Source organism: Dipodomys spectabilis, unplaced genomic scaffold (genome assembly GCF_019054845.1).
Source record: "Dipodomys spectabilis isolate Male_0828 unplaced genomic scaffold, ASM1905484v1 ptg000576l, whole genome shotgun sequence".
NCBI classification, from domain to species: domain Eukaryota; kingdom Metazoa; phylum Chordata; class Mammalia; order Rodentia; family Heteromyidae; genus Dipodomys; species Dipodomys spectabilis.
In genome coordinates this window covers 20,210-45,512 of record NW_024871253.1, presented here as the reverse complement: position 1 = coordinate 45,512, position 25,303 = coordinate 20,210, and the positions used below count along the sequence as shown (strand labels likewise).

The 25,303-nt window shown below is 44.5% G+C and overlaps 1 protein-coding gene across 3 annotated transcripts in view; it reads right to left on the bottom strand.

The window, feature by feature from the left end:
* Positions 1-3,889, bottom strand: part of Myh10 (myosin heavy chain 10) — a 154,148-nt gene extending 150,259 nt beyond the window's left edge. Inside the window, exon 1 of one of the 3 annotated variants that reach the window (XM_042670787.1) lies at positions 3,676-3,889. The gene's annotated coding sequence lies outside the window, so the exon portion shown is untranslated. Of the gene's footprint in view, positions 1-3,409 lie in introns of all 3 variants that reach the window. The other 2 variants (XM_042670786.1, XM_042670788.1) reach the window with 2 other exon arrangements.
* Positions 3,890-25,303: the final 21,414 nt, after the last annotated feature.

Genomic DNA, 25,303 nt, shown 5'->3' with positions numbered 1-25,303 from the left:
TTAACCCTTTACTTGTGATTGTCAAAAACACTGTATTGTTTTTTCACTTGGTTGCACATTTGGTATCTGATCTGAGTTAAGATGGTATTTAACATGAACCACTCCCAAAATGTTTTGCCTTGCTGAAAAGTTATTAACACAATTTTTTTAAAATAGCAAGTGTTGTTGTTATATATCCCTAATTACAAACAGACCCTATTCTAAGTAACTGCACATATTAAGTTTTAATCCTCACAAGAGTGCTATAAGGTAAGTCCCAACGCCATCTCCATTTTACTGGACTGACATCAGAAAGACAAACAGCCCACCAAGCTCACATCACCAAGTAGCAGAGCTGGGACTGAGCCCAGGATTCAGGTCCAGAATGCAGGCTACAATGATGGAAGGTGAGAGAGGGAGGAAATTGTGAAGGGCATGTAATATGGCTATATATTATGGTTACCAAATAAAAATTATGTCTACAGGGCAGACTTAGACTTGACTTGGCCAAAGGCATAGACTTAGCAATCTGGCAAAGGATATGTATTTTAAAGGGGAAAAAAATGCCTTTATTTAGGGGAGGAAAAAAAAAGAATAGTAACCTCTTTGTAGTGGACATGAAGATAATCTGGAGCTTTATCTTCATGTCATTTGAAATAACTGCTTAATTACAGATAAATCATTGATCAGTGTATGAATTAGCCCCTAACAGTGCTCAAGTTTCCATTTCCAAAACTGGTTTTAGACATACTCCTGGGGCTCTATTCCCCAGGTCATTTTTTACTTCCAGTAAAATGCCCACTGTACCCTTCCCCCAACCTGAACCCAATGTAGACATGGACAGAGGGGAACAATTCAATTTCATAAATAGCTTTATTGACAAAAGCAAACAAAAATAATGCACAGGGGCTGGTAATGTGGCTTAGTGGTAGAGTGCTCGCCTAGCATGCATGAAGCCCTGGGCTGGATTCCTCAGTACCATATCAACAGAAAAAGCCAGAAGTGGAGCTGTGGCTCAAGTGGTAGAGTGCTAGCCTTGAACACAGAGAGGCTCAGGGACAGTGTCCAGGCCCTGAGTTCAAGCCTCAGGGCTGGCAATAGTAAAAATAATAATAATGACAATAATAATAATGCACAGGTTATGCACTTTAGAGCATCCTTTAAAAACTGATGAACTAAAACAGGACTGGCCCGGTTTGTGTAATGTTAGCCACCACTGAGGTCACTGACATTCCAGGGCTGTGCAAATCTGTTAATTTATCAAAACTCTGTCTTAAGCAAACAATCACAAGTAACAGCAAAAGACTACAATCTGAATGTATGGCTCCCATCATCTCCCAATTAACATCTTCACACTGTGTAAAATATTTCTCAATCTTGAATCCCAAACCAAGAATTTTAATTCCTTCTGTGTGATAACAAAGTACATAAACTGCTGAGGGATATAATCTTTCACCCTGCAACGTGCCCTTCAAAATTTCCTCCATCTCACCTTGTAGCCAGTCTCTTCACTGAAATGATTTCCCTAAGGAGCCCAAATAAGCGGCCAAGCACTCACAGGTCACATCCTTTTGCTGCAAAAGCTTGTGCTATATTGCACAATTACACCATATGCTTTCTCCCGATAAGGACAGGGAAAGAACTGAATTTAAGATGCAGAAGTAAGGAGATGCATAAAATGGCCACTTTTCCAGAACCCAAGACAGACAGGGCATACTTAAAAACATCAAAAGCCTGGGACTAGAATAATAATACAGGCAGATTAATGGAGATAAAACAATGAATAGATTATAAAGTTTTTTCCAGAGTAAGATCCTATCAGGGCTAATTAAACCTGACTAAAGAATCCTCAGTCTCAGCATTCACCGTGATAATTTTTAAAAAGGCAAAAATCTCCGTAAAGCCCAAGTATTCTATTTAATAGTATTTTATGATTCCTCAGGAACAGCAGTCTTTGTTTCATCCGCAGTCTGGATCTACCCCGCCTGCTTTCCCCTACCCCACCCCACCCCGGTCCACCCCACCCCCCCCCCTCCCATCCACCGCAGTGATCTTGGAGGGAGCTGCAGAGGCCCCAAGAAACAGAGATAACGGTCGTCGGTAGAGGCCACCTTGCCCGAACCGCACCAGCCCTGCTCAGACCCGCCGAACCGACACCTCCTGAAGGCCCCAGTTCCCAGGCAAGGCCTGGCTGGGGGCCTTCCCGGTCCCTGGGCCGCATCCACCCACCACAGGCCCACAAAGCCCCCGCCAAAGCCGGGGGACTCCGTAGCTTCAACTTCCTCTAGATCCCAATCCCAGTCTGATTTTCCGGGGATCAGTGTGAGATCCTAACTGCGGAAGGCACGCAGCGACTCTGCGGCAAGCCACCGCCAGATCACTTACACAATAAAGGCATCCCGAGGCGAGAGCTGACCCCCTCCCCACACCCCCACCTCCAGGGCCCCCCCTCCCCGCTGCTGCGCGCCCCCGCCACATTTCCCGCCTCGACACCCTAAAGAGACCTTCCCGGCCTCTCCCTCCGGGCGTCCACTCCCGTCTACGGCTGGGGCCCGGCGGCCCTCGGGTCGCGCGCGGCATCCCGCCCCTCCCTCCTGTCCTCCGGGCCCCCGCAGAGTGCGACCCCTCGCCGTGCCGCCGGCCGGCCTGGGAGCCCCGCGCGCCCGCCCGCCCGCCCGCCCGCCCGCCGCGCGCTTCCCCGGGCCGCGCTGAACCCCCGGCGCTCGCGTTCCTCCACCCTACAGGTCTGGCAGCCCCGCGTTCTGCGCCCTCGCCGAACCCCTCTAGAGCTCCCGGGGAGCCCCGCCGGGCCTAACCCACCCAACCACCCACTCAGGGGCCACCCTTCCCGTCCGGCGCCCCCCTCTTCCGCCCCCCCCCATACCCGGATCATTCGTCAGGACCCGATCGCCCTCCTGAGAGGCAGGCACAGACTTGAGGCACACCCCAGGACCCTGAATGGGGTGCTGAGTCCCCCTCCCTCATCCCCCGCCAACTGCACATCTCCAGGAACCTCAACCACCAAGGAGCTGGCCCCTACATCTGCACCCCCAGATCTCCATCCTCAGCCCCCCCCACCCCCGCCCCGGACTCGCCCTCCCTTACACCCCAGTCCGGATCCCTCCGGGGGGGGGGTCCCTCTCTCTCAAGAACCACATTCCCTGCCCCTCCTGGGGTCTCCCCATCTCCACTCACTGGGGCCTCGCACCCCAGGCCCCCGGCTCGCCAGGACCCTAGGTCCCCTCACCCAAGGTCCCCCCAAGCACAAACCCTCCTAGACCCCACTCGACCTTTCCCAGCTCCCGCTTGGGTTCGGTTCCGGCGTTCTGGAGTCCCCAGGTCCCACCAACCCGGGACCCTTCTCTACCCTCACGCCCCGTCCCTGCTCCCCAGGCCGCCGCACATGGACCCGGGTAGCCGCACCTCTCACCTTCAGCCGAAGATGGTGGCGCCGGCGCACGTCCCCAGCCGCGACCACAGATCCGGCGCCTCTGTCCCAAACCCACCGCTGCCTCCGCCGGGCTCCTTTAGCACTGCTGCTTGCGGCTGCCCCACCCACTCCCACCCTCATTGGGCCAGCTCCACGCCCATCACCGCCGCCCCCAGACCCACTGGTCGGTTTGCGCGCCCATCTCCAAGGGAAGACGTTAGCAACCCGAGCGAAGCTACCTTCAGAGTCGTGCTCCCTCCACCCACCTGGAGTGATGCTCATTGGCTTCCACTGCCGGCCTAAGCTCTCAAACCCTCCATCTCATAGGCTAGCTCTCACGTCCGTCAGAGATTCCGGGAGGTGCGGCCGAGGCCGTGGCAGGCCATTGGCTGGTTCGGGTGGAGATGGACAGCTGAGGCTGGCTGGGCGCCCGGTGATCCCGCGAGGCCAAGGGGGTGCGGATTCTGCAGCTGCCCGCGCGCTGCGCAAACCCGGCGAGTGCGGGCGGTGAGGCAGGTACGCCCCCCCAGCTCGGACTGGACGCGCCTCACTCTAACGTGGGGCCGTGGCTGCAAGACTCCTCCAACGGCTGGCGGGCCCCTCGGCGTACCACAGCCCGTGTCCCGCAGCGGGACTCCGGCTTCCACCGCGGAGTCGTGGGCCCTCGGCGGCTGCCCGCAGGGGCGGGGCCGGAACGCGGTCCAGAGGCCTGACGTCACCCCGGGCTGCAGGGCAGGGAGGGGGGGTGTGGGATGGGGGGGAGAGGCCGGGGCTGCGCCGCTCACCTGCAGCGGGGGAGCGGTGCCGCTCCGCCCCTGCGCCGGGGCCTGGCTTCGCGCTGCTCGGCTTGCCCCTCGGACCCCGCTCCCTACCCCCAGTCTGACGCTGTCCTACTGGCCAGACGCGGCACACCTTCCTTTGGTTGCCGAAATTTGGGCTTGGCGAGGGGAGGAGCCTCCCTGCCCAGCCTCTGGGCAAGGCTGAGATTCCAGAAGAAGCAAACTAGGCCTTGGAGAGAACATTTGGGGATATTCATGCGTTCGTTCATTCATTCATTCATTCATCCATCCATCCATTCATTCATCGAAGTGGAGTGTCCTATGTGAGAGGGGCTTTGAGGACTGTTCTAGATGATCAGATCCGGTGTTGACAGATCCCTTGGGGCCTGTGAGCTGTTCCAGGACCTTAGAAAACGAATTGACCTTGGGAGAGGGAAGGGGATAAAAAAAAAAAAAGATTCCAAAATAAGAAAATCGGAAAATCGGAGTAAATAAATATTTAATGAAATATCGGCGCAATCTAGTCAACTACAACACAACTCTTGCTTAATTACCCGTGTAGGAATATAATAAAAGTTCAGGTCATGAGAACAGAGTGAACTCCTTCTTACCAAAACTGGATGATATTATGAAAATCTTTTCAAATAAAACGTCGCAGCAAAAAATGTAGTTATTTTGTGTTGGCTAGCTGGGTGTGTTGTAATATATATGGTGGAAATGCCTAGGAAATGTCTAGTCTGATAAAAAGTGAATTAAAAAAAAGAGGGGGGAGCAGGAAGTGATAAAGAGAAAGCTTCCAGGCAGCTGAGTGTAGTTCTTCCTGAGGAAGTTCCAATAAGGCTCTGTATTGTTCTTTGTCATGGTGCATCTGGTCCCCAATCCCACCTGCAGCCCGAGTGCCTGTTCCTTGTCTAGATGACTTGTGATTTGGCCATATGAAGAGTTCTGCCCTTAGTAGTATGGTCTGCACAGGGAGTAATGGTTAACTCTACAAAATATGAATAAAATTATCGATGTATTTAGAGAACATATCTCTAAAGCCTGAGTCTTAGTCCAGTGAAGTTGTGTGTGTATGTGTGTGTGTGTGCATGCGCACACGCCAGTACTTGGGGCTTGAACTCTGGACCACAACTCCATTTCCAGTTTTTTGGTGGTTAATTGAAGATAAAAGTCTCATGTACTTTCCTGCCCGAATTGCCTTGGAACCTCAGCCTTCACATCTCAGCCTCCTAAGTAGCTAGAATAATAGGTAAGAGCCCTGGCATCCTGCCTTAGTGAAGATCTTTCTAAATAAAAGATTCCATGCTTGGAGCATCCAGGCATAGCCTTGTAAAGACACTGGTTCCGTTGACTCGTGATTTTAAAATTTTCCCATAATTTCCATACAAACTCAATGGACAATCCGAAGAAAAAAGCAGGAAAGTCACTAGAAGAAAACCTCACAAAGATAAGAAAAAGTAGCCCCCAAAGTATATTTCTAGAACTTCTCTCTTTGGAACCATGCCTTCCACTGTTCACAGGCATGTCTGCCTGGAAAGGGAGTAACTGCAAAAGGTCCCAGACCTATTTTCTTCTTACTATACATCCTTCCACCATCCATATTCTCTTGCCAACCTCCCTTGTTCTGTTAAGGAAACCAGTCTTTTTTTTGTTTTTAATGATCTTTAAGTAGTTGTACAAAAGGGCTTCAATGTCAGTTTATGAGTACAATGCATCTTGATCAGTGTCGCACTTTCCAGTATTCTTCCCATCTTTCCAAACCTCACCATCCCCTTAATTTACCTGGTTCCATTTTCACCCATGTACATTGAATGTTATGACTGTAATTGCTCCCCCTTCCTCTCTTCATTTGTCTTCCCTCCCTTCCCTTGACCTCAACCCCACCACATAACACATGAAGGAAACCAGTCTTGAAATCTCTTTACTTCCTCCTTCTCCCTTGATCCAGATCTAGCTCCTAGCCAGGATATGCTGTGATTTTGTTAAAGAAAACCGGCTTTAGTGTCAGACAGACTTGGTTGTGAATCTAACTGGAGCATTTCCTAGGTATTCAACCTTTGACAGATAACCTCATCTCTAAAAAGAAGCTAGATACAAATAAGCACTTTAAAGATACTTTCAATAAATAGGTAACATGGTGATTTACTGAATAAAAATGTGACATTGGGAACAGAGATTGGAAATGATCTTTTCTAGGGTACAGGTTTACTACAAAGAGTGAAATCCTTTCAGTGCTTTTCATAGTGTTTGTTGGTTTTGGTATTTTTTTACACTGGTAAGGTGGACTGCTTTCACAGACACACACACACACACACACACACACACACAGATACACACACATGCACACATGCACGCACGCACATGCAAGCAAAAGTTCACAGATGCTGTTTTTTAGGGTGTAGGTCAGAAGTCCCAACTTGTTCCTTCAGGACAATTCCGGCTCAGGAACTTGCTTTGTTCCATATGCTTGGCCACAATTTTTTTTTTTCTTATTTGAGTGAATTCCATCATTACAAATTACGAGCTTCTTAACACCATTAGTTACTGGAGAAATGCCCATCAAAATCACACTGGGATCCTACTTCACCTACAAGAATAACTATGATCAAAAGAAGAAACCTGGCACCAGTGTCTCTTGCCTGTAATCCTGGCTACTTATGAAGCTGAGATCTAAGGATCATGGTTGAAAAAGCCAGACCAGACATGAGACTCTTATCTCTAATTAACCACCCAAAATCTGGAGTGGAGCTGTTGCTCAAGTGGTAGAGTACTAGCCTTGAGCACAGAAGCTCAGAGACAACACACAGACCCTGAGTTCCAGCTTCAAGACTGCCCCCCCCCAAAAAAAAACGTATACTTTATGCTTGTTGGTGCTATTGTTTAAGACAGGTTCCCATTATGTAGCTCAGGCTGGCATTGAACTCTCTATCCTCCTACCTCAGCCTTCCAAGTGTAGAGTTACAGGAAAGCATTACCATATCTGGTTATTGTAGGTTTTTAACTATAATTTATCCAATGATCCCACAAGTCTACCTTCAGGTATCTACCTTTTCAAAAAGAGAAGAAAAAAAATTAAAGAAAAGGGAAGAAAAAAAATGAAAAGCAAAACCTATGTGGACAGAAAGACGGGCATAGAAATGATGGCAGCATCAAGATGAAATCAAGCTAAACGTCCATCAGTTGGTAAGTGGATGGTTGGTGCACAATACCATCAGCAATAAAAAGGAACGAATAACCGAATGAACCTTGAAAACATGCTCAGTGAGAGAAACCAGACACAAGGGACCAAATCTTTTGAGCCATCCTGTCTACATGAAATCCCCATAAAAGGCAAAACCAGAGACAGAAAGTAGATTGGTAGTTGCCTGTGGCGCCTGGGGTTAGGGAGGAAGGGATAGCACAGGAATCTGCCATAAATGTACATGTGGGATCTAATTAGGATGCGAAAAAATGCTCTAAAACTGATTTATTGTGATGGTTCTACAAACTTGGGTAAATTTACTTTAAACAAATCGTTGAATGGTTATGCTGCGAATTGTATATAACTCTGCAAGTAGACCCCAGTAAAGTTACTTTTAAAGAAAGAAGAACAAGAACTAGCAAGTAGACCCCAGTAAAGTTACTTTTAAAGAAAGAAGAACTAGCACATAAAAACCCAGCTTCCCTTAAAAAACAAGTTGGATAATCTGGAAATTCCAGGAATACACTTGTTGGTTCCTTAGCTGCTACTCATTTTGAGGGAAAGAACTTGCTCCTCAGGATGCCTCAGTGAACAGCACCACCACCCCCTGGGGAGCTTTTAAAGCTGAACTTATTTATGCACTGACGTTATTTTCCTATTGTTTTGTTTTGTTCATTGCTGGGATGGAACCCAGAGCTACTAAAGTGCCCTATCACTGAGCTACATCCAGGTATTAATTTGAGGTTTTAGTCCTTGTGACACTTATTGGGAGGAGGTCCTGTAGATCATCTCAGAGAGAAGGATTATTTTTCAGGTTAAGGGTTGTTTCTGTGATGGTAGTGGAGCTGGAGGGAGTTGGGGGGGCGGGGCTTATCTGTGAGAAGTACAGGCTGGGCTGCCCTTTGACCTTGGATTCTGGAACTGATGGATCCCAGGGGCAAGGACTTCTGAAATGACTGTCTCTGGGGCTGCCCCAGGCAATATTACCTGACTAACTGGTGAAAGAGCTAGGCTCAAAGGGTATCTGGAAACCGAGGAAGAATGGCAAAAAATAGACTTCAAAGAGCTGAGTGAGAAGATTTCCAGAATTTTCTTAGGCTACTTAAGTTCTAGAGTTCTGGGAAAACCCACAAGAAGAGAGTTCTGAAAAGTATCCATTGATAATTTCTCACCAATTATGGGAGGTCTGGCTAAGTCTGAGTTTATTTGATCTAGAAAAACTAGGACTGAAGGTGTAAGCTGAGTACCAGCATGAGTCTTTAGAATGCAAAAGGCCATCCCCAACACTCAAGTTTGCAAAAAGGGGAAAGGAGGAGAGGGGAGGAGAGAGGAAGGGAAGGGAAAAATGAGGAGAGGACAGGGAAAAAGAAAAGGAAAAGGAAAAGATTAAAAGTTGATCATATTTTATGACAAATGCTCACTGAGTACCTTTTGTGGTTAGGTCTTATGCCAAGTGCTGAAGATATGTCAACAATATCACAGATATGGTTCCTACTGTCAAGGACTGTACAATTTGGAGGGAAATAAAAATAAATTCATAGATAATTGTAGTAAAACAAGTTTTTTTTTATTAGAAACAGATGGAAATCTACTAGATTGTATAGATTCTGAAATCATGTGTGAAATTTATTGTGTACTTTTTGTTGTTGTTGTTCTGGAGAGATCTGTAACTTTTAGCAGCTTGCCATAGAGGCTATTGATATGAGACGTTTGTAAGAATGCAATACAGCATGCGGACTATTAGTCAGGGCTCTCTAGAATAGAATCAGTAGACTAGGTATGTGTGTATTGATATTTTATATTACATATATAATCATAAAAGGGGATTTATTGGAGTGACATCATTGGAGACTGGATAGCCCAACAATGGCCATTTATAATTGGAAGAGTCAGAAAACCTGGTAGCAGCTCCATTTAATTAGCCAGAAGACTCAGGACAAGAAGACCAAGGATGCACCCCCGCCCCCAGTCAAAGGCCAAAGTCCTGGCATTTCCCTGGAGAGTCATTCCATGCTGAAAAGCTGAAGAATCTGGGGTTTGAGATCCACAGGTGGAGGTATCAGCAAATGGATGCGTGGAGCTTGCATGTGTTGCCTGGCTGCACATGTTGGCTGGCTTTCTTTCCCTCCATTTTTATTCTCTTGAGACACCCAGCCTATAGGATGGCACTGTTCACATTTAGGGGAGGTCCTTCTCCTCTGTGGCTGTTCAGTGTGTCCCTTGTCTCATACACACACCCTTATAGACACACCTAGCACAATATGCTTTACCAAGTTCCTAGGTACCTCTCAACCCGATCAAGTTGACAACCAAGATTAACCATTAGAGTATGACAAATGCTACATTATGGAAGCACACCAGGATCCAATATCAAGTAAGAAAGACACATAACCCACATAGTGGCAGTGAGGCGCTTGGGAGTTCCAGAAATTCTTCTTAGAGAAATTAATATAAAAAATATAATCTGAAGAATAAGATGTTAATCAAAGGGAGGAGACAAGTTCTGGAACTGAGGTAGGGAGCAGACCATACTTGGACATTAGAAAACCGAATTTAGATTTTAGGTGAAGGGCAATGGGAACTGTGGGAGAATTTTAATTTAAGAAGTACCACAATAAGGTTTGTGTTTCAGAAAGAACATTCTGGTCATAATGTGGAAAGGGGTTTGAAGGGAATTGGGAGGGGGTGTGGTAGCAAATAGTCCAGCTGGGAGATGATAGATTGGAGCTAAGAAGGAGTTGGCAGGCTGAGAGACAGAGTCAGACTGTGGGGATTGCTGTTACCAGGGGCACATGAGATATTTAAAGTGCCACACCAATGTGTGAAGATATTAAAATCCCTGCTTGAAGATATTTATAGTTCCTAGAACAATGCATGACACATTACACATTGATTCCCTTTTTCTTTCTTATCATGGCCTCTTGGACTGAAAAGACATTCGCAAACATACCTTGTTCTTTTCCATTCCTGTATCCTCCTTCAAGAACAACACTGCCCAGTGTGTATGTGTGGGGCAGGGGTGGGGGGTTGCAGGGGTGGTGTACGGGGATTGAGCTAACAATGCAAACCAAATAGACAATTCAAAATTTTCCTAGGGTTAGAGCTGGTGGCTCACACCTGCAATCCTAGCTCATCAGGAAGCTGAGAGTTGAAGATTGTGGTTTGAGGCAGCATAGGCAGGAAAATTAGTGAGACTCTTATCTCCTATTAATGACCAAAAAGCTGGAGGTAGGACAGTGGTTCAACTGGTAGATCACCAGTCTTGAGGGAAAAACCTAAGGTACAGCACCCAGGTCCTGAGTTTTAGCCCTGCTATCGGCACACACACATTATAGTTACCACCTTTAAAAGGGAAAATGCATAATTCATATTATTTTAATTATAGCTAACCAAATATATGCATAATATTATGTTTCAATGGGTAAATAAAATCATTAATAAGATAGTTCAGGGGCTGGGAAGGTGGCTCAGTGGTAGAGTGCTTGCCTTGCATGCATGAGGCCCTGGGTTCAATTCCTCAGCACCACATAAGCAAAAAGAAAAAGCCAGAAGTGGCGCTGTGGCTCAAGTGATAGAGCGCTAGCCTTGAGCTGAAGAGCTGAGGGACAGCGCCCAGGCCCAGAGTTCAGGCCCCATGACCCAAAAAAAAAAAAAAAAAAGATAGTTCACATTCTTTTTAAATCATTCTAAATGTTTAAAATCCAATATGTGTATTAGATGTATAGCACATGTTGATTTAGACTACTCACCCTTTAGATAATCCATAGCTATATGTGGCTAATGGTAACCAGACAGAGGAGCGCAGGGCTAAACTATGCATTCCTGTCAGGATAGCTTGTATTCCTAGGAGTCAACTTCGTACTCAACACATAGCAGATGCTCCAAAAAATGTTAACTGGATAGAGAGATGGAAGGATGAATGGTAGAATGATTGGATAGGTGAAAATAGGATCACTTTTTGCTCAGGCTAGCTTTGGACCACAATTCTCCTACCTCCTCTTCTTGAGTTGCTGGGACTTTAGACATGCTCCATCATGCCCATTTCAATCAGTCATTCTTGAAATAATTTAGTATTTTTGCTTTTAATTTAAACACAGCAATATTCTTATGAGTGTGGCATATATACATACATATATATATATATATATATATATATATATATATATATATATATATAATGAAATGAATAGTAATTGGCCGATCAACTCAAACATAGATCTTTTTTGTGTATATGGAGGGCTAAGGATTGAACCTAGGACTTTGTGAATAGTACTAAGCACATGCATCTATTGAGCTAAGGCTCCGACTCCAGACATATTTCTTTCTTTGTGCTAGGAACATGCCAAAGTTTATCTGTCTATTATTTGGAATTAGCCAATTAATTGTTATCAGTCACAGTTAGTTGACCACTCCCTCTCCAGCTTGCCTTCTCTGCTTACAACTAGGTGACCAGGGACAAATGAGATGAGCTCTCATGGTCTAGCTTCCTTACCTGTAAAAGGGCAATAATGATAGCATGGATTTAGGAAGGTGGATTTAAGTATTAAATCCAACAATGTGCACAAAAACTTGGCCTAGCACTAGCTCCTAGAAAGTCTTCTCAGTAATATCCAGTTAGCTTTAAAGCACTCCCCCAGAATGGCTTTTTTGGGGGGTCTGAAACCAGGACTTGAACTCAGTATCTGATGCTTTCTCTCACTGGCTGGCACTCTACTACTTGAACCATTCAGGCAGGGAGCAGACCATTTTTTAATTCAGTCTGGCCTTGGATTGCCTTCTATCCATACTTCACACAGAATTGTGATCATAAGCATGAATCACAATGTCCACTTTGTTGCTTGAGATGGAGTTTTGCTGTTTTTTTTTTGCCTATGCTGGTTTGGAGCCATGATCCCCTGGATCTCTGCCTCCTGAGTAGCTGGGTTACAGGTGTAAGCCACCACACCTAGCAACCCCTTGATTCTTGACCTAGTAGTGCAGCAAACATTATACATGGCAGGGGAAATGCCATCTTATAGATGCTCTGGAATTAATGACTGAGATCTCTTGGTAAAGTTAAACTCTCTCCCTGCTTTTGTGTCTGACCTTACTGGGGCTCTTATTAAGGCAAATACCACAGAGTCCCACTATCCAAGGCCCTCATTTCTCCATTCTTGTACTCCAAGTTTCTTGGATATGCAGGGAAGAGCTTTCTTATTTTGTCCTTAAATGTACTCATAAAAGGAGTTTTCCTAGCTTCCTCCTATAGAAAATGTGGATAGCAAGCCCATGAATAACATTATTTTGCATAACCAGGTTATGAAAGTTGGCTAGCAGGCAGTAGACTAGACAGAGCCTGGATTTCTCAAGGGGGCTCCAGAGGCTAAGTTCACCCATCAGATGGGCATTCAGGCATCACACAGAATCCAGACCTTTCTGGATGGAAGGGTCTTCGAAGCTACCAAGTCTTCATTGGGTAAATAAACTTGAGCTGGAAACTTGACCTCTAGCAAATTAGGACAGAGAGCTCCTGCTCACCCCATCCAAGCTCTCTGTGTGTCATCATTATCCATCACATATTTGCTTCCTTTCCCTCCTTCTCTCCCTCCCTTCCTTCCTTGCTTCCTATAGTGCTGATGGGTTATTAGGATTTTGTTTTTGTTTCATCAGTCATGGGGCTTGAACTCTGGGCCTGGGCACTGTCCCTGAGCTCAAGGTGAGAGCTCTACCACTTGAGCCACAGCGCCACTTCCAGTTTTCTTGTGGTTAATTGGAGATAAAAGTGTCATGGGATTTCCTGCCTGGGCCAGCTTTGAACTTCGATCCTCAAATCTCAGTCTCCGGAGTAGCTCGGATTATAGGCGTGAGCCACCAGCCCCCAGCTTGTGTGTGTGTGTGTGTGTTTTTTCTAAGAGAAGCAAATATTTTATTTAAATCAGTTGTCAATCACAGTTTATCTAAATGAACGTAATGTGCAACATTATGTTTGGCAAGAAGGACATAAGTACACAAGACACCAGCCACGTCTACCAAAATAGCATCTATAAAGAAAGGACTCGCTGCACCACATGTAGATCCAGTCTAGACTACAAGAGTAGAAGCAAAAATGTACAAAGTCAGTTCTTTCTGCATGACATGAAAAATGTTGCACTGCGCCGCTAAGGTAAGAATTAGCACACTCGTCTGTTCAAGCCACCGTAACACCATCTCAGAGAAGAAATTTATCTTGCCATTGAAAACAAACTTTTCAACCTTTGATAGACTATGGGGGGGGGGGAAATTCACAGTAACTAAAAGAATCATTCTGTATGTTTATAAATGCGTTTTATTTTATTTTTCAGCCCACCGCATAAAAGAAAGTGACCAATTTCAGAGGCATGGATCTAAGCACTAGTGAATGTTGGAAATAAGAATTGTACCTTCTCGGGGCTGGGAAGGTGGCTCAGTGGTAGAGCGAATGCCTTGCATGCCAGAGGCCCTGGGTTCGATTCCTAAGCACCACATAAGCAAAAAGAAAAAAGCTGGAAGTGGCGCTGTGGCTCAAGTGGTAGAGCGCTAGCCTTGAGCTGAAGAGCTGAGGGACAGCGCCCAGGCCCAGAGTTCAGGCCCCATGACCGGACCCAAAAAAAAAAAAAAGAATTGTACCTTCTCATCAGGAATGTAATTTCTTGGAAGCTGTGTTTGTGTGGACTGTAAGTGAAGCCTGGTGCGTTCCCCAGGCTTCCCCATAGCCACATGCCTGTTGTGTATCATGGGATACAAAAGGTCTATGCTCTAGGACACATGTGAAACATGGAGGCAAAAAATATACAATGGATGATATGGAAGGAGGATGACTTAAAATATACGCATAAAGACATAAAGCACGATACTCCAGTTTGAGAAGCAGAGCTAGGTATTGTTCTAGGTTAAGAACTGAGCCCCTTACATCAGAACTATGAAATGCTATCAAGGGGAAAGAGGAGATGGTCTTGGAAACAAGAAATGTTAGACGGCTATAAGCTCCTGATGAAGCCTCAGGATTGGCAGGGGCGATGGAAGATGGCTCTGCTCTCTATTTCTCAAAGTTCTGAACTAATGGTCTTGAGTCTCAGCAGCATTTTCTTCCACTACTTGTCTTCACATTCTGGTCTTGGCAAATGTACAATGGGTTTCCCCACTGTCTTAGTATTCTGTAAGTTCAGATTTTGCTGGCTCTCTCTCTGGTTTTTGTATCTCCTCTTCTTTGGGGGATCTGATCTCCTTATCGGATTCACCGTGCCCTTTTCCTTCCTGGAATCCTGGCTCCTGGGCAGGCTCCTCCTCTGTGACTTTCGGTCCATTGGTATCGGAGGACTCTTTGGTTAAGCCTCCAGAGACCTCGGCATCTGCCGGGGCTGAGATTTGGGCTTCCAGGTGTGCATCTCCTTTCTTGTTTTCTTTGGGTTCCGATGGTGGCTTTTCTATTCTCTCTCCTAACTCATGGAGACCTTCGTCAGACACAGCCTTTGCCCTGCTCCCATCTCCATCCACCTCTGATGGAGGGACCACCTCGTCAAGCTGCTGGCCACCGACACCAGAACTTTCCATGCCAATTGTCAAGATCTTTTCGGACATTTCACTCACATCTTTGGAAAGTGCCGGTCCCACTGTAGTTGGCTCAGACTCCTCGTGGGCTGCAAGGGTTTGGGTTTCATCCTGGACAGGGACCTGCTCTCCACCTGCTTCTTCCCTAGGTTTCCCTCCAGCTTCCAGGCTGTCTGCTGGCATGGGTAAAGCCTGTGTCTGTCTCTTCCTTCTGGGTGAACTGGTCAACTGCTGTCTGAATTACGTTTTGGATGATCTTACTGCTCTCAGACTCAAGTTCAGCCTTAAGATATCCCTCAGAAGACATTCTGGCTAGGTCTTCCTGCCAACTAACCTGCTCACCACCTCCATCTGCTGCCTGCCCTGTCTGGGGACCGCTTCCCTCTCTTTCCAAGCCTTTTTCATGACTGGTCAGTAGAACTGGTATGGACATTGCTTGAGTCTCAGGCTCTGCAGAAACATCATCGCCTTCTAACTGAGGGGCCTGGTCTTCTCTTTCAACAGGCTTCTCTGATGGGACTATAGGTGCACCTGCAGACTGCAAAGTTTCACCTGCTTCTGAAATCTTAGTTTCTTCTAAGACCTCCTCCACCACCTCCTCTGTGTTTTTTTTTTAATTGCTGTTTGTTTGTTTGTCTGTACTAGTACTAGGGCTTGGACTGAAGGCCTCACATTCTTACTCGACCTTTTTTACTTCTGGCTGGCACTCTACCACTTGAGCCATACCTCCAGTTCCAAGGTACTGGTATTTAAATTAAGGGCCTCATGCTCTGCTGCTGAACATGCCACCTGCCCCCTCTTTGCACCTGTTCTTTTGAAATAAGATCTCACTTTTTGTTTGGGACTGCAATCCCCTATAGCTGGGATGACAGACATCTGCTTCCATGCCCAGTTTCTTCCTTAGAGATGGAGTTGTTGTTGTTTTTAACTATCCCAGCCCTCCTCTTGGCTGGTGTGGATATTTGATACTCCCTATTTTATCCTCTCACATAGCTAGGACGACAGGCCACCCTCCCATTGCACTTAGCTACTGCTTGTGAAGGAGTATATTCTAGGGCTGGCCTTGAATCAATACCTCGAGGTCCTCCTGACTCCGCTTCCTAAGGAGCTAGGATTACAAATGTAAACAGTTCAACTGCAACTGCTTTCTGGTGCACCTACCAGGCGTGAAGCCTTCTGTTATAATCTGCAGCAATCATACGGGGATCTCAGCAGAGCCTCTAGAATTCAGACAATGATGCTGTTTTGGTGAGGTGTTGAGGAGAGATGGGCAAGAGTCAGGGACATGAGCATGCGTCAAATCCAGATGTACTAGACATGGAATATTATGCTGGTAAGAACCAAATGTAGAGGTCTGGAGAAAGCTGCCCACTCTTCTCTCATGGTGTCTACTTATATATCACAGAGATGTCTAGTTCCCTTGTCTTCCCTGCAGTGGTTGCCAGCCTGTGAACATGTCTGAACTCTCTCCAGGCCCCAGTCAGACAGTGGGAGGCTCTTTGGCTCATGTGATAAAGCAGGTACTATCCTAAGCACATCTAGCATTGCCTCCAAATAGAGATGCTTTGGAATCTCAGCTGGGATGCAGATGATGGCTCCCTGCCTTGGGCAAGTCACTTAAACTTTTTTACATCTCCATTTGCTTCGTGTCAGGGTTACAGTACAAGTGACTGTTGAGCTCAGTCCCGGGCACACAGGTAAATTAATTCCTTTGTAATAGCGGCCGTTATCATTCTAGTACTTTCTGTGGCCTCCTCTGTAGTTCTGCCTCCTGAGTCAGAACTCGAAGCTGGCTCTGAGTTATCTCTGAGAAGTTGACTCAGAGACAGAGCAGTTCCTCCCCAATACACCTTGTCAAGGTCTATTAAAAGTATCTCTATCTGTATTCCTAGAACATCTTTAATTTCAGGGACACGTTCAAGTTGCTAAGTTGGGAATGGAAAAGCTGCATCGGATCAAAGGAATGTGCAAACACATGTTTTCAAATGAAGTCAAGCTTTCAAAATACCCCTGCCCTCACAGATGTGGTCCACCCCACGCAGGACCCTGACTATTTACCTCCCGATGATGGCAGCTTTTCTCTCATAGACTTAGAACATCATTTGCCAACAGTTATATTGGAGGGAGTTACTCATTGGAAAATGTGGCTATGTTGCCCAGTCTGAGATCTGGACTTGGACTTCCAGGGATTTCACCCAAAATAAGCTAAATTCCTTAGTTATAATTATCCGAGAACACAGCCAAGGAATCCATGTGCCAGCCCCGCACTGGCTCTTGCTAGACAGCTGTGGATCCAGGCAGGCGGATAGTCGTGTCTCACAGCTGGAGAGCCTAGGACATTGAGCTTGTCTGGCTCCTTTTTTGTTTGGTCAGTGGTAGGACTTGAACTCAGGGCCTGGGCACTGTCCCTGAGCTTTTCTGCTCAAGGCTAGTGCTCCACCACTTTGAGCTACAACACCACTTTCTGCTGGTTCATTGGAGATAAGAGTCTCAGGGACTTTCCTGCACAAGACCCTGGTTTTGAACTGTAATCCTCAGACCTTAGCCTCCTAAGAAGTTAGGACTATGGGCATGAGCCACGGGTGCCCAGCTTGCTCTGGTTCTCAACAGCTTTGATGGTTACTACCAATTCTGCCTGTCATATATCCCTTGGTTTACTCTTGCACCCAGTCCCTCAGCAAGCATTTTTAAAAATTATATCATGAAAAATAACTAACACTTATTTAACATTTCTATATTCCAGGAGCTGAACTAAGCATTTTATGTGGAATCTTTTGTGGCATCCTCTAATATCCCTATCCAGCAGATGATTGTCTTAGTATGCTCAGACTCTGTTCAATAAAATACTAGAGATTGGGTGGCTCTTACATGACACATATTTATTTCTTACATTTCTGAAGGTTGGAAGTTCAAGACCAGGGTGAGAGCCGAATCAACTTCTGCAGATTTCCCCTTGTATCCTTACCTGGAAAAAAGAGAGAAAGAGATAGATACCTGTGGTTCATGCCTGCAATCCTTACTACTCAGGAAGCTGCGATCTGAGGATTGTGGTTGGAAGTCAGCCTTAACAGGAAAGTCTGTGAGACTCTTATCTCTAATTGACCACCAAAAATCTGGAAGCAGAGCCATAGCTCAAGTGGTAAGAGTGCTGACCTTAAGTGAAAAAGCTATGGACAGTGCTCAGGCCCCAGTACTAGAAAAAAAGAAGAAGAAGAAGGAGGGGTAAGAAAGCTCTCTGGGGTCCTTTTATAAGGGCAGTATTTATTTATTAGATCCTCATGATCTAATCACGAGGAGCTCATGTATGTAGGTCAAGTATTTAGGAAGCTCCATATCTTGATACTATCATATTGGAGGTTAGGATTTCAACATGTGAATTTGGGGTAAAGGGACACTTTCTGTTTATTGCAGTAGAGGTTGGGGATCTCTTGTCAGAAATGCTTAGGGGGAAATAGATGGAGCTAGAACAAATCATGTTAAGTGAGGCAAGCTAAGCTCAGAGAGACAAACAGCACATGTTCTCTCTAATATGTGGAAATTTGATCTAGAATGTACTGGGATATGACAAATTATACAGGATTCTAGATATTTACCTATAGTAAGACCAAAAGAGCATAGTCTTAGGAAAGAATCACAAAGGTGCAATGCCTAAGTGCCTCTTCATACGTATATAAAATAATATACATACTGAAATGACCTCCAAAGATATGGGAACACAAGACTTTAAATTTTTTTCTTGACTCTGTATTCTTTACCTTATATACAGTGCATTCATATGCATATCTGTAGGAGAGTGAGAGGGAGGGACAAAGCATGAAAAAGTGTAGCAGTGGAATGCACTGGACATGGATGAAAGTGGACTCATGGGTAGAGCTGGGAGGGAGGGAATTGGAGAGGCTGAGGGAACAGATGACACTGTACGAAAGAAAGGAATTGGACTCATTACCATGAAATGTAATCCCTTGGTGTATCACCTCTATAATAATAATAAAGTAAATTCTAAAAAAAAAGAAATGCTTGGAACTAGGTGTGTGTTAGATTTCAGATTTTTCTTTTGGAATGTCTTCTGACACATAATGAATTATCTTCTGGGTAGGACCCAAGTCTAAACATGAAATTCATTTAGGTTTCATATCTAACTTGTTCACATAGCTTGAAGGTCATAGCTGGTTTTGAACTGCAATCCTCAAATGTCAGTCTCCTGAGTAGATAGGATTACAAATATAAGCTACCATGCTAGCTTCTCCCTTCCTCCCTTCCTCCCTCCTTTCCTCCCTACCTTCCTCCCTCCCTGTCCTCCTTCCTTCCTCCCTCCCTCCCTGTCCTCCTTCCTTCTTTCCTTCCTTCCTTCCTTTCCTCCTTTCCCCTCCTCTCTCTCTCTCTCTGTCTTCTCTCTCTCTCTCTCTCTCTCTCTCTCTCTCTCTCTCTCTCTCTCTCTGTATGTATGTATGGCAGTACTGGGGCTTGAACTCAAGGCCCAAGAACTCTATCTTAGCTTTTCTACTCAAGATTGGTACTCTACCAGTTGAGCCACAGCACTGCTTCTGGCCTTGGGTGCTTAATTGGAGATAAGTATTTCACAGACTTTATTCCCTGGGCTGGCTTCAAATCTTGCTCCTCAGATCTCAGCCTCCTGAGTAGCTAAGATTACAGGAGTGAGCCACCAGCACCTGGTTATTCTAGTTTCTCAAAAAACTTCATTTTGGGGGCTGGGAAGGTGGCTCAGTGGTAGAGCGCTTGCCTTGCATGCATGAGGCCCTGGGTTTGATTCCCTAGCACCATATAAGCCAAAAGAAAAAAAGCCGGAAGTGGCGCTGTGGCTCAAGTGGTAGAGTGCTAGCCTTGAGCTGAAGAGCTGAGGGACAGCAGCCAGGCCCAGAGTTCAGGTCCCACGACCGGACCCCACCCCCCCCCCGAAAAAAAAAACAAACAACATTTCATAGGTATGACTTTGGAACCATGTCAATATTTTATATAATTATAACAAAATCCAATTTTTAAAAAAGAAGTCATCACTAAAAATCTATATTGAGTTGAGAAATAAATGTAACTTTTTATGCAATTTGACATATTACCTCGTAATGATAAAATGAGTTCGAGTAACTTTAAAACCTAGATACTTCAGTGTATATTTCTGGTGGAATATAGACTAAGAATAAAAATAACTCTCAAAATAAAAAGAAGCAAAAGAGGAACAAAGGAAATTATGACCCAGACACATTTTTAGTTCTCATTAGTGTTATGCTGAGAGTGTCAGGCATATACTTTATAATAAAGTAAATGAATGATTCTATTCCACTCCAGTGATATTATTTTACTCCTGAGAACCAGAATCTTCCATGGAGGAGGAATAAGGTATGTATACAAGACAGATGAAATTGTTGGGGGGTAGGGGCTCACACCTGTAATCCTACTCAGGAGGCTGAGATCTGAGGGTCTTGCTTTGAACCTAGCCAGGGAAGACAAATGGTGGAGTTGTGGCTCAAGTGATAGAGTGTCATCTTTGAATGAAAAACCAAATAAGAAGATGTAAGTTGAAGCCCTGGGGGGAGGGGGAGAGAGAGAAAGAGAGAGAGAGACTTTGTAGTATTGGAGTTGCAGTGGAAGTTTCCATATGAATTGGCACTAATGCTTTGTCATTAAAAATAAATTTCTTAGTTCTATTTTCCTAACTATGTTTACTGAAAGGCTTAGAAATAATGAGCATTGTCCACCCCAGGATAATGAGTGTCCTTATTGGCTATGAATTGTGGTCCACAAATATGACTTTCCTACTATTGAAAGTGGGACTCTTGAAGAAATGGCTGAGCCCAAGTGTGGGGCACTTGGGCAGGAAATACACAGAGTGTATTGGCAGAGCTTGTCATAAGAGAAAACAAGGGAAACAAGATATTAAAAACTACTGAGCTGTGATAAAAGGACTAACTAACCTGAAGAGGCTCCCTCTGGCCAAAGGTGGAGACACAATTTCAGTATCATAATGATTCTAAACAGCAGTGAATTGAAACAAACTAAATGTGTATAAGTGCATTATAATAATAAAAGCAACAACAATAAAAAGACTGAAGAGGGCCAGGAAGCAATCTCATAATCTTGAAAATCAGTAAATAAAGGCAAAACCCAACAAAACACAATAACAACAATAAAAATCCACAAATGCAACCAAAAAACCCCACCACTTATCTTTCCTTTCCTATCTGTGGCTCAGCATAGTCAAATCACTGATGAGGGAGAAGTTTCTCTTTATAGAATTTTTTGCAGCTGAGATGTAAAAAGGAAATGATAGAATTGGATTTTCATCATTTTCGGAGATGAGTATTTTCAGATCCCCTTGAAAATACTGACTCTCGACAGAAATCACCGATGAATGCTAATACGATAAGAAAGAAAATGAAGCTAACACAGGACTCCTGGTGGCAATGCACAGTCTGCCTGTGCTATTTTTGTTAAGAAAAAAAATCAAACCTCAATCTGACTGAGCTTCTGAATCTGCTGCCTACATACCAAGAATATATAGATGTATCTAACCCCATTTTGGCTGGGAAATTTATAAGGAAAAAAAATGTTTGAGTCATCTCATGGTTCTGAAGGTTAGGAAGTTCAAAAGTGGGCAGCTACATCTGGTAAGATCCCTTTTGATGGTGCAAACTCTACAGTGACCCAAGGTGGCATGAGGCATCACACTCAACACCCTAGCCCAGGTCTCTTCATCTTCTTCTAAAACTACAGTACTGAAACAAGTGTGGTGGTGTTTGTCTGTAGTCCAAGTTACTTTGCTTGGAAGGCTGAGGCAGGAAGATCATGAATTGCAGGGAAGCCTGGGCAACATGGTGAGATGTTATCTCAAACAAATCAAGGAATAACAAACCAAATTAATAAATACATAATCCTCCTGGTGTAGGATTTTACCCTGATGGCTTCATTTAACCTTAATAACTCTCAAAGTTCTTACCTACAACACTATACTTGGATTGTTTCCTCCATGTTATTATCTCATAACAGGGCTTAAATTTCAACAAGAGTTCTGACTGGGAACTGTTAAAGCAAAGCAAGAGGATGGATGGGAAATGTATTGAACATTACCATAAAAAGACAATCTGAGCCAGGTACTCAGGAGGCTGAGATCTGGAGATGACGGTTCAAAGCTAGACCAGGCTGAAAGTCTATGAGACTCTTATCTCCAAATAGCCACCAGAAAAGTAGAAGTGGAGCTGTGGCTCAAAGTGGTAGAGTGCTAGCCTTGAGCAAAAAAGTCCAGGGACAGAACCTAGGCTCTTAACAACAAAAAACACAATCTAATTAATATGTGGGAAATTTCTTTTTTCTTTTTTTTTTTGTGTGTGGAAAGTTTAATAGGATAAAAATTTTTTTTCAGCAAGAACTTGCAAGGAAATTAAAGAGAAGAGAGAAAGAGAGCTAGAAGAGAGACCTGTAGATCAAATTCATTTATTAGCAGCCATAATCTATGGACCTAATTTGGGACTTCCTTCAAAAAAGTCATTATACCATTTGTATTAATTAACTTCTTGTTCTGTGAGCGGAATGTCTTATGGATTATTTTGGTTCATGATTTCCGGAGGCCTAGTCCATGGTTGTTGAGCCCCACATACTTGGACAGAATTTCATGAGGGTATGACTGAGGAACTGCTTCACCTCATTGTGAACAGGAAGTAGAAAGCCAGACAGGAAAGGGCTAGGGGCAAGGTACCTCTGAACACCCGCCTTCAGTGATCTACTTCCTCCAGGTTGGCCTCTCTTCCTAAAGTTTCTAGAACCTCCACAAATAGCACCACCAATGGGGACCTAGGCCTAACACAAGAGTCTTTGCCCCCAAAGACTCAATTTAATGTTTGAATATGATTTGATATACGATATTGAAAAATACTGCCTTTTGTGTATGTGTGCCAATAATGGGGCTTGAACTCAGGGCTTGTCTGAGTAGACAAGCTTAGCTTTTTCACACAAACCTGGCACTCTACCACTTGTGTCATGCCTTCATTTCTGGCTTTTTGATGCCTAATTAGAGATAAGAGTCTCAGACTTTCCTGTCTGGGCTGGCTTCAAACCAGGATCCTCAGTTCTCAGCCTCTAAGTAGCTAGGATTACAGGTGTGAGCCACCAGCCCCTGGCTAGGTTCACATTTCTTTAATGATATTTAAATAATAAAGTGCATAAAGTGAAAGGCAAAATTTCCCTCACATGCATTCCTGTCTCCATCTAGAATGATAAATAATTGCTGTAAATTTCAATCTGTAGTGAATTTTTTTTGAGGTGCTATGGGGTCAAACCTAAGATTTCACACAGCCAGGCAAGCACTCTGCCACTGAGCTACATCTCCAGCCTTGATATTTTATATTGCTTCTCACAATAGTCACTGCTGCTCTGAGGAGTGCATGCACAGGTAATACTTCATTGACTTCAGGCTCAGTCATATGACTTGATTGACCAATGTATTACCAGGAGAAGTTAATTAGCATCATATCTGTGTGGTTTCTAAAGCCAATATGTGGTTAGTTTGCTGTGTTCTCCATTTTCTTTATTATAAAATATTCCAAAATGTTGGATCCTAGAGTGTAGAGAGTCACAACCAACACATGACAGACATTAGTGATTTCACAAGTGAGTCCTTCTTTCCTGTGATCTAAGACTTTCAAAGTCAATTATTACTGGGACATAACTTTACCTATCTTGAATGACACATGGCCTTTCCATACATGATGCTATCTCTGTATGCATAAACACAAATTATATATATTCAACTATTTTTTTGTGTGTAAAAATGTTAGATAGCCTATTGCTGGTATTTGAATCTCCTTTGAAATAACTCTGAGTCTCCAAGTGTTCCAAGCCAGATTCCTAAAAATAGACTTTTTTTTAAAATGATGGTGGGGGCTGGGAAGTTGGCTCAGTGGTAGAGCGCTTGCCTTGCATGCATGAGGCCCTGGGTTCGATTCCTCAGCACCACATAAGCAAAAGAAAAAAGCCAGAAGTGGCGTTGTGGCTCAAGTGGTAGAGCGCTAGCCTTGAGCAAAAGAAGCTCAGAGATAGTGTGAAGGTCCTGAGTTCAAGCCCCAGGACTGGCAAAAAAAAAAAAAAAGGAGCTAAATGGAGAAGTTAATGGGTTAAGACACATGGGAGAATTAGGCTTAGGGTAAACTCCAGGGTCCCATCATCCTTTTCCCTCTGATTACTACAATGCTGTGGATTCGCTTGATTTCACATGCTTTTCTTGCATCAGGAAGGCTATGAAGTTTGTGAAGTTGTTCAAAAGACTGTCTCTCTCTCTCTCTCTCTATTTGTAACCTTACAGCTCCTGCCTGCGCTTGGAAGTATAAACCTTAGGTTTCCTCAATAGCTTGGAGTTGGGGGAACTGGCATTGTGGTTACTGATTTCAGCCCATGGTGCCAGAAGAATTGAACACCTAGTTTCTTAGGTATGCTACCAAACTTGAATTCCAATTGATCTCCTGGGTCCCCTGGGTCTGAAATGACACCGCTGTGCTTCCAGCGACAAACAGTGGGAAGCTTAGCGCCCCTTTCCCTGTCTAGTCCACTTGCCAGGTGCTCCATGGAGGTGGAGATTTTTGTGTGTTTTGTGTGCTGCTGTGTTCTCAGTGTCTATAACATAGCCTGGCACATAGTAAGTGCTCAGTATTCCACACATAAATGACTCCACATGGTTGGTAACTACTGTGACTTCTCTCTCTGTCAGCTACTTCCTACACACTGTGGTCTGTTTCCATTGTAAATTACCTGTGGTCAAGGAAAGACGAGTCCACATGTTTTCCCCTTATTTTGTTAATGCTGCCATTGGAAAGTGAAGACCTGTGCTACCTGTTTATTCTAGTAGGCTCTGTAATTGCTTGAACCAACAATTATGATAGAAATGACTCTGTGCCAATCTCCAGGCCCAGGACATAGATAGGTAAGTTGCCTTTCTTACCTTTTAGTGCCCTCACTTTTTCAGCTCTAGCTTATTGGACAGGATCCAAAGCTACATGGGGAGGGGAGAAGGGTTCAACTGAGCTCAGTCTCCCAGCCATTTCTTCTAAGAAGCCAGGCATATGATCTTGGATCTTGGATCTTCTGGGCCATTCTAGCCTACCAGCTGCATCCCCGTAAGTCATTCTAAGCAATGCTCTGTTTTATAGAGTGGAAGAGTCAGCCATTGAACCCTGCTCAAATTCCACAACTGTGGCTTATAATAAAATTATTGTCATGTTCAGCCATTTAGTTTTTTTTCTTATTTTTTTAATGCAACAAGTAATCTTATAGTCTAGTAGGTTAGAAGAGAATCAACACACCAGGACAAAGGGCTATGAATTATCTGGAAATAAATATTAGAGGGAAGACTATAAGGTTATATTTACCAAAGAAAATTTAGATTTC